Below are 14,913 nucleotides of genomic sequence, written 5' to 3'. Positions count from 1 at the left end.
TGAAGAAGCAGTAATCAAATCAGTAGACACTACAAAACAAGTTATAAAAAGTTCTTTAATTATGAATTGCCCTTGTCCACACTTCTCTCTTTCAATCATTCAAATTATAAATTCAATTGGAAAAAAATCAATAAAACATGATGAATAAGCAAATTATTTTCCTCTAGTGCTAGTCTTTAGGTTAAAATAGGGACAGCAACTTTAGATACCATTGGTATGAGACATTTTAGTACTAATATTATGAAATATATATTATCTTTATAAAAAACATTTAGGTAAATTGTACTTTCAATTTTACGAGTAAGGAACAGGAGTCTAGGATGATTCTCTGAAAATATATTGATAATCTGTAAAGCGTAAATTATTGACTTTGTTCTACAGTTGATGGAAATCTTGTGATTGCTCTGTATGCCATTCAAACAATATTTTCAAGTCCCCTGCCACAGGTTGAGACACTTTGAACAAAAAAAGAGAAAAAAGTTATGGCTAAATACTAATAGCAAATGATTGCTTCAGATGAAGTAACATCCCACATGTTTTCCTTAATGGTTAAACATATTTAACAAAATCTTGGTAGTCTTATTGTAAAAGCCTTTTTACTTCTATTTTACTGAGGGTCATTTGCAGCCGGCAGAGTTAATGCAGGCTCATTAAGGAAGCCACAGCACTCTGTGCATTAGGGCTCTGCTCTCACCCCTGCTTTTAGCCTAATTATCCCTTATTGTGGGATGAGGAAGACCATTCTTCCTGCTCACTAGCCCTCTTGACATTTTAGGTCTCTGTGACCTTACCATCAATTTATCCAGGGTTTTTCAAAATTAACCAATCTTAAGTAACACTCTGGAACTTTAAAAATCAGATTTCTAGACCCCTTCCTACAGGATTATGATTTGCTGAATTTAGGGTAGGGTGTCTGAATCTACATTTTAACAAAGGGGCAAGGTACCTTTTAAGATTAAGTAAATTCGGAAATAACACCTACTCCTCTGCTCTTCTTATATCCCGGGGATGCTCTCTCTCATGCAGTGTGGTTCTAGCCCATGGATAGTCTTTTCTCTGCATTTCTGCAGCCAGTGTGTCTTCTTTCTCCCATTTCTTGCAAACTTGGAGTTGACACTCGCATGCTTTTGTTTTGAAGGGCAAATCCCACTTTTCCACTTTCTTCTTCAATATCCTGTGGGATTAGAGTATCTTCCCCCAAATTTCTGAGGTTTCTGAGCAGAAAATGAGTAGAGGACTTGCTTCTACTAGATGAGTAGAGGACTAGGGCTTCACTGGTGGCTCAGTCAGTAAAGAATCTGACTACAGTGCAGGAGATCTGGGTTCGAACCCTGGGTCAGGAAGATCCCTTGGAGAAGGAAATGGCAACCCACTCCAATGTTCTTGCCTGGGAAATCCCATGGACAGAGGAGTCTGTCAGGCTACAGTCCGTGGGATGCAAGAGATGGACATGACTTATCAACTAAACCACTACCACCACCAGAGGACTAGCTAGGATTAAATGGACAGGAGGGTACTAGAAATAATAGATCCTCAGAACAGGAGGACTAGAGATGACATACCTAGGGCAGAATATGGATGTGAGTAGGAGGATCAACGTTTAAAAAACATGGTGCAAACACAAGGTTTTGGCATAGTGCCTCTGCCTGCTAAGGCTAAGAGTGATAAAGGGGAAGATAGTCCTCTCCAGGAGAGAGAGACTAAAAAGGGGATTAGTAGCAAGACATGTACAGAATTTCAATCACATCCCTTAACTGAATATGATGATAACCATAAAAAGTGACCACTCTAAATAAACACAGTCAAGAATCTGCCTGCAGTGCAGGAGACCCAGTTTCAATTCTTGGGTTAGGAAGATCCCCTGGAGAAGGGAATGGCAACCCACTCAAGTATTCTTGCCTGGAGAATTCCATGGACAGAGGAGACTGTCAGGCTACAGCCCAGGCGGTTGCAAAAAGTCAGACATGACTGAGTGACTAACACTTTCACTAAATATAAACAAGTGATGACAGATTAAAAAAAGTGATGCTAACTTAAAGGTTGATTAGATAGTTCTAAGGGTATCTCTCAAATCCAGTTTGGGATGGTGGCCCCCAGCTCACATTTTAAGCATTCTGAATGTATATCAGTAAAACACATACTGCTTTTAAAATGTTATGCACAACATTTCTAATAAAGAAATGCATTCAATATGCTAGACAGTCTAGTTTATACAAACACACACACACACACACCATGTGCACAAATTTTTACCATGCCCATCTGTTGAGTCAGACGGAAGGAAACTACAGATGTCTTCCAACCTAAATGTCATGGTAGTGAGGGCATCAGTCTTGGCTCCCTACCAATCAATTATACTTTATATCTCATTATGTCAAGATTTTCAAATTCCCCTTGAGGCCATTCACACACTCTCGCTACTTAATAGAGTAGTGATTTGTTTTGTTCTTTGTCAATCTATGTTGCAAATGTTTTAAATAATGTAACAAGAAAAAAAGTCATATTACTGCTTTAAAGTAAATAGCCTGTGATGACTAGACTCTACATATAGGAAAGACTATAAACGCTGAAAAATTTAAATTGTTATATTTCAACTGAATTATTTCATAACCTCCCATTCAGAGCTGTCATCCCAAGGCACAACATATCGGTTCAGGTAGGCATGGTAAAGGTAATCTTACTATGTGATTAAAAAAAAAAATACTTAAGAGAGATAGATAATGGTGTCTGTTCACTAAAATGTATCAGAGGGATAGTCCAAGAACATTAAATATGCAGGAGAATCATGGTCAAGAGCCAGTAAAAAAGAATCACATAAAAGAGCATTCTGTGTGTGAACACTAGCAATGGGATGTGCCAGCTGAAACCAATGCAATTTTTCCCCCAAAGGATGAAAGATTTAACTGTATATGATACAAGGTCCTTTATGCAAAAACACAATATAAAGTCACTATTTTTATGCAAAAAATACAAGAGGGATGTATAAAATATTTTCTTTGAAAATACATAGAATTTGCAATCAAGAGACTTTCACTATTTCTTGTATTATTAACGCTCTGTTCATCATATATTTGTTAAAATAAGGGAACCAATATTGTTACAAATGATCTACTAAAGTTCACAGATAATTCATATTCTCTTAGTTTTTACTGAATGCCCATTTCTGTTCCAGGATCTCATTCCCAACACCACATTATATTTGGTCATCATATTTTTTTTAGATCTTCTATACTGTAACAGTCTCAGATGTTCCTTGTTTTAGATGACCCTGACAGTTTTGAGTATTGGTCAGATATCTGCAGAATGTCTTTCATTGGGAATTGTCTGAAGTTTCCTCATGATCAAGCTAATGTTATAGGATTTAGGAGGAAGATCACAGAGGTAAACAGCTATCCTTACTATACCATAACAAAGGTATATATTATCAACACAATTTATCATTACTAGTGTAAACCTTCTCACTTGGCTAAAGGAATATCTGTCAGGTTTATCTACTGTATGATTTACATTTTTCCCTCCTTTCCATATTATACTCTGGAAGAAAGTCACAATGCACAGCCTGGAATGAAGGAGTGGCAGTTACGTTCCTCTTCCTTGATGGCTAAATATCTACATTAATTATTTGGGATTCTACTGCATAAGAGATTTGTCTATGCTTTCATTGTTTTTCTTTACTCAATTGTTTATATCATCATGGACTAACTGGTGTTTGTTTTATACTTTGGGTTATAATCCACTCTACTTTATATATTTTGTTGGTCAAATTGTTCCAGTTTTGGACTTCTCAGTTGATTCGTATGTCTCTTTGACATACAACCATCAATGACATGTGTTTGGTTTGTTTTTTGAGTACTTCCTTACTTTCTAGCATATCAAGATGCTCCAAGATAATCTTCTATATTTTCTGCCAAGCCCTAGAATCAGGCCATCAAGCATTTTTCTAATTGTCCTTGGTTTCTTTAATTGAAGAAGAGTATTAGAAACCAAGACACAGGTGCATTCTGTGCTTATTGCTACTGGGGTGTCATTGCCTTCTAAGCTCTCTCAGCTGACAAAGCAAGATAATATGTTTATGTGTACTATTCTGTGTGCATATGTATTCATATGCGTGTGTTTACTGGTCCCCTAAACACACTTCTCCTCTTGCTTATCTATAATCTCCCACTCAGACAGTAAGAAACTCAACTCTACTATTTGCCATCCATTATTCAGTTAAGAGCTTAATTCCCTAGTAGTTCATTGTTAAACTTAGAGCCAAACCCTGTTGTTTCCAGAATTTTTATTGTGTATAAATAGCATCTGGCATTTAATGTTAAACAGAAACATACCTTTCTTTATTCTCTCATGCATACATCACTAGAAACATGTTTTAACAACCAAGCAAGTCTTCCTCTGAGGTTTGATCTTGTTTCTTCATTTGGTGTTATAACCAGTGGGAATGAAATTACAATAGGTTATGTTCCAAATATTTGCTTTCCAGTCAGTCATTTGGAACTTGTGGCTTTTGTTTTAATTGAAACACTTTACAGATAATAGTAAGATTTCTAGGCTAGCTCACAACAGCCTATTTAACCCAGAATATAATTGTAAGGGTATATAACTGCAATTAAAAATGATAGAATGTAACATTAGTAAGTAGAAAGGGAAACATTAAAACAAATAACAAGTAGTGTGATATTAATCTTAGATATAATTGCTTAGGCAAGGAAAGCAAGGCCTGAGAGTAAGAAGTCTGTTAAATGCAGAGAAAACATCTGTGAAGGGGCAAACCGGCATGATGAATTCTGAGATGGCTACAACACAGAGTGTGATGTAGAGTGGATTCTAATAAGCCTGGACAGGCAAGCAGAAACTCAATTATTGTAGCCTTCAAGTGCCATGCCAAGAAGATGGGGTTTAAGTTTAGGGGAATGAGAAGTTAACGATGAATTGTATGTAAAAGTATGGCATGATCTGATTAGCAACTTAAAATCTTACCCTGATGACAATCTTAAGGATATATAAGAAAGGGGTGACAAAAGATGCAGGATCAATTAAAAAATATTGAAATGGTGGAAACAAGAGATGAAAGCCTGACTTAAGTTAATAATCCAGTATTCTGAGGAAGGGGAAAAGTCAGATATGAGAGGTGATAAAGAGATAGACGTTTGGTTTCAATTATTATCATTTCAGTTTTCAGGTTTCAGTTATTATCATTGGGGTGAGGGTGGAATGAACCTTTATGATTTCCGCTTTACTGGTCTGAGAGGTGGAGAAATTAATTGGGCATCTCTTGGCACCATTAATCAAGAAACAGGGTGTAGTAGGAAGAGAAGTCTGGAGGAAAGTGTAATGAGTTATTAGTAACATGATTTACTGAAAAGTAGTCTTATCTTTCAATCATAATCCAGGTATTTTATAATAATTTATAGTGGGAGTGATTTCCTAAGATACCTGCCAGAAAATGGAGAACAGAAAGGGTACAGAGGTGTTACAAAGAATGTATGTGTACTTACAGAAAAGGATTATCAAAGGTATACCTTCATGACTATAAGAAATGCCAGCAGAAAAAATTAGATGAAGACACCTCACATTAGATCTCTTGAGAGGGAAGAAAGAAAATTCGACAAAGAGCCAAGAAGTTGCCAAACCAGGCTCCAGTTTGGAATGGGTACCATCAGTCCAACTGGAGGTGGGGCTTGTTTGGGATTAAGGGAAAGAATCTAGGAGGAAATGTGCAATGGCTTGTTCCTTGTACAAAATCAATCAAGTCAGATGCATGCTTTTATGGTATTGGAATAGCACCAAAGATTATTTTAGTTGTGATTTCCACTCTTAAAGTTTTCCTAAGATTCTCTTTGGGATATAACTTGATAAAATTAAAATCATCCTTGCTAGCTAGATAGTATGTCTATTATGTGTGTTATACCTATAGTGTATTTCATGTGACTCAAAATTCATAACTCCTTATAATATTTTCTAACACAGCTTCAATTTTCTAACCACTTAATTTCATCTTTGCCCACCTGTTTTCCCGTGTGCAAATCAAACCTCTTCCTTCTCTGACACCTTATCTTCCCTCTCATTATTTTTCATGTCATTTACACCTGCAGGCACAGGGAGAATAGAACTGTAGCAATAAAAAAGCAGGCAATATGCCGGAATCTTTGGAAATCTGAAGTTCTTGAAGGACTAGTCATCACTTAACTTTTAGTTTTCTTCCAGAAAGCAAAACAAAATGAATGACATTATCGACAACAAAATCAAACAATCTAGTCCAGACCATCAGCTGTTTCTTTCTGTGTGTTAATTGATTTCAATTCAAAAGCTGGCATATAGCCTGGAATTAATTTTTATAATTTGCTTCTCCTCTATGGAAAATGGATCCACAGGAAACTGATGAAGAGGATAAGTTTTTATAACCATCTCCTATGTAAGCCTTATTATACTAATGAATGTGATAAAAATAAATGTGACTAAAACAAAGCAAAAAACAATTTGAGTATTTTTAAGAAAGTGTTGCAACAAATAAATATGTGATTAACCAATAAAGTGGGGGAAGATCTCTAAACAGAATCATTTTTCTTGAAGGATGATGTTAAAGAAGGAACATTTCTATGGAAGTTTTCTGAAGTATACACTTGAGTCAAACAATCTGAATAAATACAATATTATCTTAGTTGAAGGTTTTAGCTGACAAGTAGCTGAAAACTACACTAGCAAAATTAAAAGTATCCAAGAAAAAACTTTAACATTTAGCTTATCTTTAGAAAACTGCCATGCCAACAAATATTGTCTACTTTTTAAGTCAAACATATTTTTCAGATGTTTTAGAGGCTTTGTAGATACATTCAAACAAACATAATAAAAGTTACAAAAATACACTAATTAATTAATTTACTAAAACTTTAGTTAGCTCTAATCTGTTATGGGAATTAAGATATACATCAGTCAAGAAAGAATATAAGAGCAATCTCATTTAAGAGACAGACAAGAGCACAAATAAAGTAAAATACAATGTTCTTTAGCAAAATCAATATCCTAAATTTGAGTAAAATTGATTATAAATGTCATGAAATATCTTAAAAAACAATTTCACTGGCATGTTGTAATAGGTCAAAATTACATAAATGCATGGTCATCATCTCTGCACATTTAATGAATATGAAAGAGATGCTATAGAAATAAGAAACATAATTTCTTATAATAATGCTGCTGCTGAATTTTATATAAATACTGCATCATATTATATTTTGAAATTTTCTACAACTGAGTGCATTAGACAAATGTCAGTTGAATAAAAGAAATTAATAGGGAAGAGTTAGCCTATGATGAAAGAATTAAATCACTCAGATTTAACATTAACTCAAGCACAGTGAAAATTATGTAAGATAATATTATTTATGATGAAATTTATGCAAGATGAAGAATCAAGAGATAAAACCTATTTTATAAACAAGTTGTAAAATTAACTGAGTAAATCACTACATATATATGATCAAAACTAAGAAAAGTCTGCTTAGAAAGTCTGGAATAAACATATCTAATACTATATTGACAGTGTAAGCTTCTGGGAGACAGCCTGGATAATCTCTTTTTTCAAACTTTACATTTTACTCCAATGCTCAAAACAAAGACTAATTAGTTTTATAAGAATAAAATCAAATAAACTTTCTTAAAATGAAAGAAATGAAACTTTATTCCAATAATGGCATTGCTTTTCTCAAAACCCAGCAGCAAGACCCTATACTTTCATTTATATATTACACAGATGTCCTAGCATGTAAATGAGCTTGTGCATGTTTGAAATGAGCAGATGCTTATTTCTCATTGCTTTGTTGCCCACTTTTGGGGTGGAGTTAGATGAAAAGCTTAGGGTAAGAAATTTGGAAGAGGACAGCAATTCTGCCATATCTATAGTGCAAGTAGTATCTCTAGTTATATCTAGCAATAACCTATACTTTTCCTCTTTTGTAGGAAATAATCAAAGCAGCATTGACAGAAACCATCTGAAAATTTAAAAGCAAACACTAATTAGTGCTTGCTTTGAAAGGACATATATTAAAATAGGAAAACTATAGACAGAAAAGATTAGCTTGGCCCCTGTGCAAAGATGACATGCAAATTTGTGAAGCACTCCGTATTTTTATCAATAGATAACTGGATTAAGATGTGGTATACATATACAATGGAATATTACTCAGGCATAAAAAAGAATGAGATATTGCCATTAGCAGCAAAATGGAAGGGCCTAGAGAATACTATATTTAGTGAAGTAAGTCAAAGACAAATATTATATGATACCACTTATATGTGGAGTATAAAAAATAATACAAATGAATTTATATACAAAAGAGAAACAGACTCATAGATACAAAAAAGAAACATGTGGTTTGATCTCTGCTCCTTTTCTTATTATATAAAGCTTTCTAATAACTAGTGTTATAATTAAGCATTTATGCTGTACACACATCAGTGAACACATATATTCTTTGCCCATTTGAAAATGGTGTTTAAAATATATGCTCCCATGTCAAGTATCACTCTATGTGAAACAGAAGAATAAATCTCTCTCATGTTGACCAACAATTCAGACAGTAACTTTGAATATCCACATCCCCATGTTTTCAAAAGAATAAATAAAGCTTTGATCTCTCTCTGGTGAAATTTTATTTTCATTCCACATCTCATTTCTTTGTCATTTGAATTCATGCTCTCATAATGTAGAGAGATTTTATTTTTCTTTTTATAGTGGTAAAACAGTGTTCTTACTCCTTTAGCTACAGAGAAGTTTTATTTAATACACCAATAAGAAATGTGTTCTCAAAATAAAATTAAAGTATGAAAAAGGAGGCCAATTGGTTCAGCAATAGAGAATCCACCTGCAATGTAGGAGTTGCAGTTTCCATCCCTGGGTTGGGAAGATCCCCTGGAGAAGGAAATGGCAACCCACTCCAGTATTCTTGCTTGGGAAATCCCATGGACAGAGGAGACTGGAGGGTTACAGTCCATGGGATTGCAAAAGAGTTGGACACAACTGAGCAGCTAAACAATAGTAATTCCTTACAAAGCCAAGACTGTTGATGTTTATTATGTTTCTATCAGTAATATGTAAGGTTTTCAAGTAACTCAAAGATATATAGACAAGATACATGATTTCTGTCTAGTGCTTAGAGTCCAGTTGGGGAGATAAGCCTTACACTTGAAACTTCTCCTTATAACAATGTAACAATATAAATTCTATACAAATCAAACTCCTGTATGTGCACTCTGAAATAGGTGAGGCCATATGGCTGCTGTCATAAGGGTATGTTCAATTGCTTATTGAAAGAGCTTGAGCTGAAGGATGTTTTGAAATAGTTACAAATGTTTATTGTACAGAAGACAATGACACACAAGTGTAAGAATCAAGCATTTGAGGATTATGTAAATAACTAATCTTCTGGGAAAAGCATAGGAAAAAATCCCAGGCTGTACTACATAGAGTTATTTGATGGAGGACTTTGAATAATAGACTCGAAGAGAAGAAATGACTTAAATTATTTCAAGTTAAGAAAGTATCACCATTATTTAAGAAATGATTTGCTTGGAAATGAGGTACCACTTAAATTTATTTAGCAAGTACGTTTGGCTTTATTCAACTTCGTTGGACTTTAAGCCCACTTTTCTTTTGTGGAATGAAATAGGCCTAACATAGGGTCTTAAGGTCTAGAACTAGATTTAGGGGGAGAAGGAAAAAGAGGTTTCAAGCTCTGGAAGTACACTGTGATGAGTGTAAATCAGTCTGGTATTTAAGGTGAGTCAGAGGTAAATGCCAGGAGATACATCAAGTAAAAGGGATACACGGTATAGAGACCAAACAAAGAAAAACAGTAAGATGTTAGCAACAGGGAATAAAGCAAGCTACAGAGCAGAGCAAGGCAAACAAGAGCGAGAATTTATGTACTGGTGTCCTTGGTGTTTCATTTTGCTGCTTACATGGTTCTTAAGTATACTGTGTGTGTGAGTGTGAGAGTGTGTGTGTATGAGAGTGTGAGAGTGTGTGAGTGTGAGAGTGTGTGTGAGTGTGTGTGTGTGAGTGTGAGAATGTGTGTGTGAGTGTGTGTGTGAGAGTGTGTGTGTGAGTGTGAGAGTGAGTGTGAGAGTGTGTGTGTGTGTGAGTGTGAGAGTGTGTGTGAGTGAGAGTGTGTGTGTGTGAGTGTGAGAGTGAGTGTGAGAGTGTGTGTGTGTGAGTGTGAGAGTGTGTGTGTGAGTGTGAGAGTGTGTGAGTGTGAGTGTGAGAGAGTGTGTGTGTGTGTGTCTGTGAGAGTGTGTGTGTGTGTGTGAGTGTGAGTGTGAGTGTGAGAGTGAGTGTGAGAGTGTGTGTGTGAGTGTGAGAGTGTGTGTGTGAGAGTGTGAGAGTGTGTGTGTGTGAGTGTGAGAGTGTGAGTGTGAGTGTGTCTGTGTGTGTGAGTGTGTGTGAGTGTGAGAGTAAGTGTGTGTGTGAGAGTGAGTGTGTGTGTGTGTGACTGCGAGAGTGTGTGTGTGTGTGAGAGTGAGTGTGTGTGTGTGAGTGTGAGAGTGAGTGTGTGTGTGTGAGTGTGAGTGTGTGTGTGAGAGAGTGTGTGTGTGAGTGTGTGTGTGTGAGTGTGTGTGTAAGAGTGTGAGTGAGAGTGTGTGTGTGTGAGTGTGAGAGTGTGAGTGTGTGAGAGTGTGTGTGAGTGTGAGAGTATGTGTGTGTAAGTGTGTGTGTGTGGGCACACTTTCAGTTGTGTCCAACTCTTTGCAACCCTATGGACTGTAGCCTGCTAGGCTCCTCTGTCCATGAGATTTCCCAGCAAGGATACTGAAGTGGGTTGCCATTTCCTCCAGGAGATCTTCCCAACCCAGGAACTGAACCCATGTCTCCTGGGTCTCCTGCAATGGCAGGAAGACTCTTAACCACTAAGCCACTGAAATGCTCATCATTTGTGTAGGCAGTAAGCATTAAGCACTTTGGAAAGGAATTTGATTTTACTCAATAAGAAGCTAAACATAGCAAAAGCTAGAAAGTAGACTGGAATTATTTTCTAAAAATAGATTATTTGTGCTGTGGGGCAGGAAGGAAATTCCACAATTAATAAAAATATGGTGAATCACAAATCATTAGTAGTCATTAGTGCCATAAGAGAATTGGAGGTATGAGAAGGAAATAAATTGAATGAGGATGCTGGAAAATATTTATTATTGGAATAGGGACTAGAAAAAGGGAGAAAGAATTTAAACAATTAGGCCTTCTAGCCTGGCTATATTGCTTTAATATTACATTAATATACTTTATGACTATCAGAATCTTTGTTTGCCAGAACTTGGATATGCCATGTTACCTTTTTACAAATTGAGGATTCATCCAAAGGAAAAAAAAATACTGGAAATTATATTTCCATTTACATGGGAATATTTGAGGCACAGGGTGCATTATATTGAAGGAATACTTAGGTTTATTGGCTCCTATTAGAAGAAAAAATGTATTATCCATTACAGTTTTGTTTACATCTAAATTTGCTTCTGCTTCCAGTCTGTTCATTTTGGCATGTATGCAATCAGTTTGTCAACAAGAAAGGATCAATAAATCATCCATGGTGGGTACAGAACGATTTTATAATGCTAAAGGGTCTGTGGTTCCTGTACCTGTTACAGTCTTCTAGTATTTATGATCCTCGCCCTTTATATAAGGTATGTTGATTCACATCTTCCTATTAAAACAGGACATACAACCTTTCCTGGCTCAGACGGTAAAGAGCTTGCCTGCAATGCAGGAGACCCGGGTTCAATCCCTGGGTCAGGAAGATCCTCTGGAGAAGGAAATGGCAACCCACTCCTGTATTCTTGCCTGGAAAATCCCATGGACAGAGGAGCCTAGAAGATTACAGTTCATGGGGTTGTAAAGGACATGACTGAGTGACTTCACTTTTTCAACTATTTTAGACCATGAATTTTTGTGTTTCTTCCTTTTTCTCTAATGGCAGTCCTACTAAGTCAAAGATGCAAGGTTAAGGAACTCAGATACTTGAACCTATCACAGAGGAGTTTCTGCTGTGTGCTGTGTACAGAAGTCCCTGCAAATAAGGAAGAGTCACCAGATTTCCCTCACTACCCTTCATATATCTACATGATGGCCTGCATCTCACAGAAGCTGCCCTCTCCTAGTTCATGGACCACTGCCAAGTAGAGTACATGTAGGAAAGAGCATGATTTTAGTAAGTTAAATTTTTAAATAAAAATAAATTTATATTTTCAAAAAATGGTTTTTAATTGAGATTGCATCCTTTAAAAATTATTTATAAAATGAGTGAGATGGTAGATTTTTTTCTTTAAAGAAACACAAATGTTTAATGGTTTTGCATACCAATATAAAGCTAGTAGATGTGGTGAAATTCCAGCAGAACTATTCAAATAGCTAAAGTACGATGCCATCAAGATTTTGCATTCATTATGTCAGCAAATCTGGAAAATCCAGCAATGGCCAAAGGACTGGAAAAGATCAATCCTCACACCCAATTCCCAAGAAGGGTAGTACCAAAGAATGTGCTAACTATCAGACAATTACACTCATCTCCCATGCTAGGAAAGTCATGCTTAAAATCTTATGTGCTAGGCTTCAGCATTATATGAACCAAGAACTTCCAGATGTCCAAGCTAGGTTTAAAAAAGGAAGAGGAACAAGAGATCAAATTGCCACCATTCTCTGGATTATAGAGAAAGCAAGGGAATTTCAAAAACATCTATCTCTGTTTCATTGATTATGCTATAAAATCTTTGACCGTGTTTATCCTGACAAACTGTGTAAAGTGCTTAGAGAGATGTTAATATCAGACCATCTTACCTGTCTCCTGGAAAACCCATATGCAGGTCAAGAAACAACAGTTAGAACTCTGCAGAACAACTGATTGGCTCAAGATGGAGAAAGGAGTATGACAGGGATGTCTGCTGTCACCCTGTTTGTTTAACTTATACGCTAAGCACATCATGAGAAATGCCAGACTGAATGAGTTACAAGCTGAAATCAAGATAGGAAGGAGAAATGTCAATAACGTCAGATATGTAGATCAATCAGTTCAGTTGCTCAGTCATGTTTGACTCTTTGCAACCCCATGGACTGCAATATTCTAGGCTTCCCTGCCCATCATCAACACCCAGAGCCTGCTCAAACTCATGTCCATCGAGTCATTAATGTCATCCAACCATCTCATCCTCTGTTATCCCCTTCTCCTCCCACCTTTAATCTTTCCCATAATCAGGGTCTTTTCTAAGGAGTCAGTTCTTTGCATCAGGTGGCCAGAGTATTGGAGCTTCAGCTTCAGCATCAGTCCTTCCAATGAATATTCAGGACTGATTTCCTTTAGGACTGACTGGTTTATCTCCTTGCAATGCAAGGGACTCTCAAGAGTCTTCTCCAGCACCACAGTTGAAAAGCATCAATTCTTTGGGGCTCAGCTTTCTTTGTGTGGATAATGCCACTCAAATGGCAGAAAGCAAAGAGGAACTAAAGAGCCTCTTGATGAGGGTGAAGGAGGAGAGTAAAAGAGAGAGCTTAGGACAGTATATTTAAAAAACTAGTACCATGGCATCTGGCCCCATTACTGCATGGCAAATAGAAGGGGGATAGCTGGAAACAGTGACAGATTTCCTCTCTTGGCCTCCAAAATCACTGTGGATGCAGACATGAAATCAGAAGACAATTGCTTCTTGGCCGGAAAGTGATGAGAAACCTAGACAGTCTGTTGAAAAGCAGAGACATTACTCTGCCAACAAATGTCCATATAAGTCAAGGCTATGGTCTTCCCAGTGGTTACATACAGTTGTGAGAGCTGGACCATAAAGAAGGCAGAGCACTGAAGAATTGATGCCTTCAAACTCTGGTGCTAGAGAAGACTCCTGAAAGTTTCTTGGACAGCAAAGAGATCAAACCAGCCAATCATAAGTGATATCAACCCTGAATATTCACTGGAAGGACTGATGTTGAAGCTGAAACTCCAGTATTTTGGTCATTTGATGTAAACAGATGACTCATTGGAAAAGTCCCTGATGCTGGGGCAAAAAGAGGGCAGAAGGAGAAGAGGATCACAGGGAGGCCTAGTGTGATGCAGTCCATGAAGTCTCAAAGAGTCAGACAAAACTGGGCAACTGAAGAACAACAACAATAAAAATCTGATTCCCAATATATTTGGAAAAATGTTAGTCCATTCATCCTTATACCTTTAAACCTCTACTACAGACTATAGAACGTTTAAAATAGAAATATTCTGATGTCTGCAAAATGGAAAGTTTAATGTGATAAAACTGTAACTCTTGGTACTCATTTTGATGGTCAAGTGAAAACTATGAATGAAGGAAAAGGATGAAGGAAATCCTTTTGAAGGAACATGAAGGAAAAGGTTCACATGAACCGTGAACTTCCAGATGTTCAAGTTGGATTTAGAAAAGGCAGAGGAACCAGAGATCAAATGGCCAACATCTGCTGGATCATTGAAAAAGAAAAACGTCCAGAAAAACATCTGCTTCTGCTTTATTGATTTAACAAAGCCTCTGACTGTGTGGATCACAACAAACTGTGGAAAATTCTTAAAGATATGGGAATACCAGACCACTTGACCTGCCTCCTGAGAGATCTGTATGCAGGTCAAGAAGCAACAGTTAGAACCAGACATGGAACAATGGACTGGTTCCAAATCGGGAAAGGAGTACGTCAAGGCTGTATATTGTCACCCTGCTTATTTAAGTTATATGCAGAGTACATCAGGTGAAATGCCAGGCTGGATGAAGATTGTTATTAAGATGGAATCAAGCTGTAGTCAAGATTGCTGAGAGAAATATCAATAACCTCAGATATGTAAATACCACCACACTGGCAGAAATGTAAGAAGAACTATAGAGCCTCTTGATGAAAGTGAAAGAAGAGAGTGAAAAAACTGG

The 14,913-nt window shown here is 36.7% G+C and overlaps 1 protein-coding gene and 1 non-coding gene across 2 annotated transcripts in view; one reads left to right on the top strand and one right to left on the bottom strand.

Moving 5' to 3' along the window:
- Positions 1 to 14,913, bottom strand: part of ZNF804B (zinc finger protein 804B) — a 524,794-nt gene that overhangs the window by 281,636 nt on the left and 228,245 nt on the right. The gene's annotated exons all lie outside the window — the stretch shown is intronic.
- LOC136171260 (U6 spliceosomal RNA) lies at positions 8,017 to 8,127 on the top strand. Its single transcript, XR_010663807.1, has one exon. It is a non-coding gene; the product is annotated as a U6 spliceosomal RNA (small nuclear RNA).

Source organism: Muntiacus reevesi, chromosome 6, assembly GCF_963930625.1.
Source record: "Muntiacus reevesi chromosome 6, mMunRee1.1, whole genome shotgun sequence".
In the NCBI taxonomy this organism is placed as follows: Eukaryota; Metazoa; Chordata; class Mammalia; order Artiodactyla; family Cervidae; genus Muntiacus; species Muntiacus reevesi.
The sequence above is the reverse complement of the archived record's forward strand: the minus strand, read 5'-3'. Positions and strand labels throughout refer to the sequence as shown.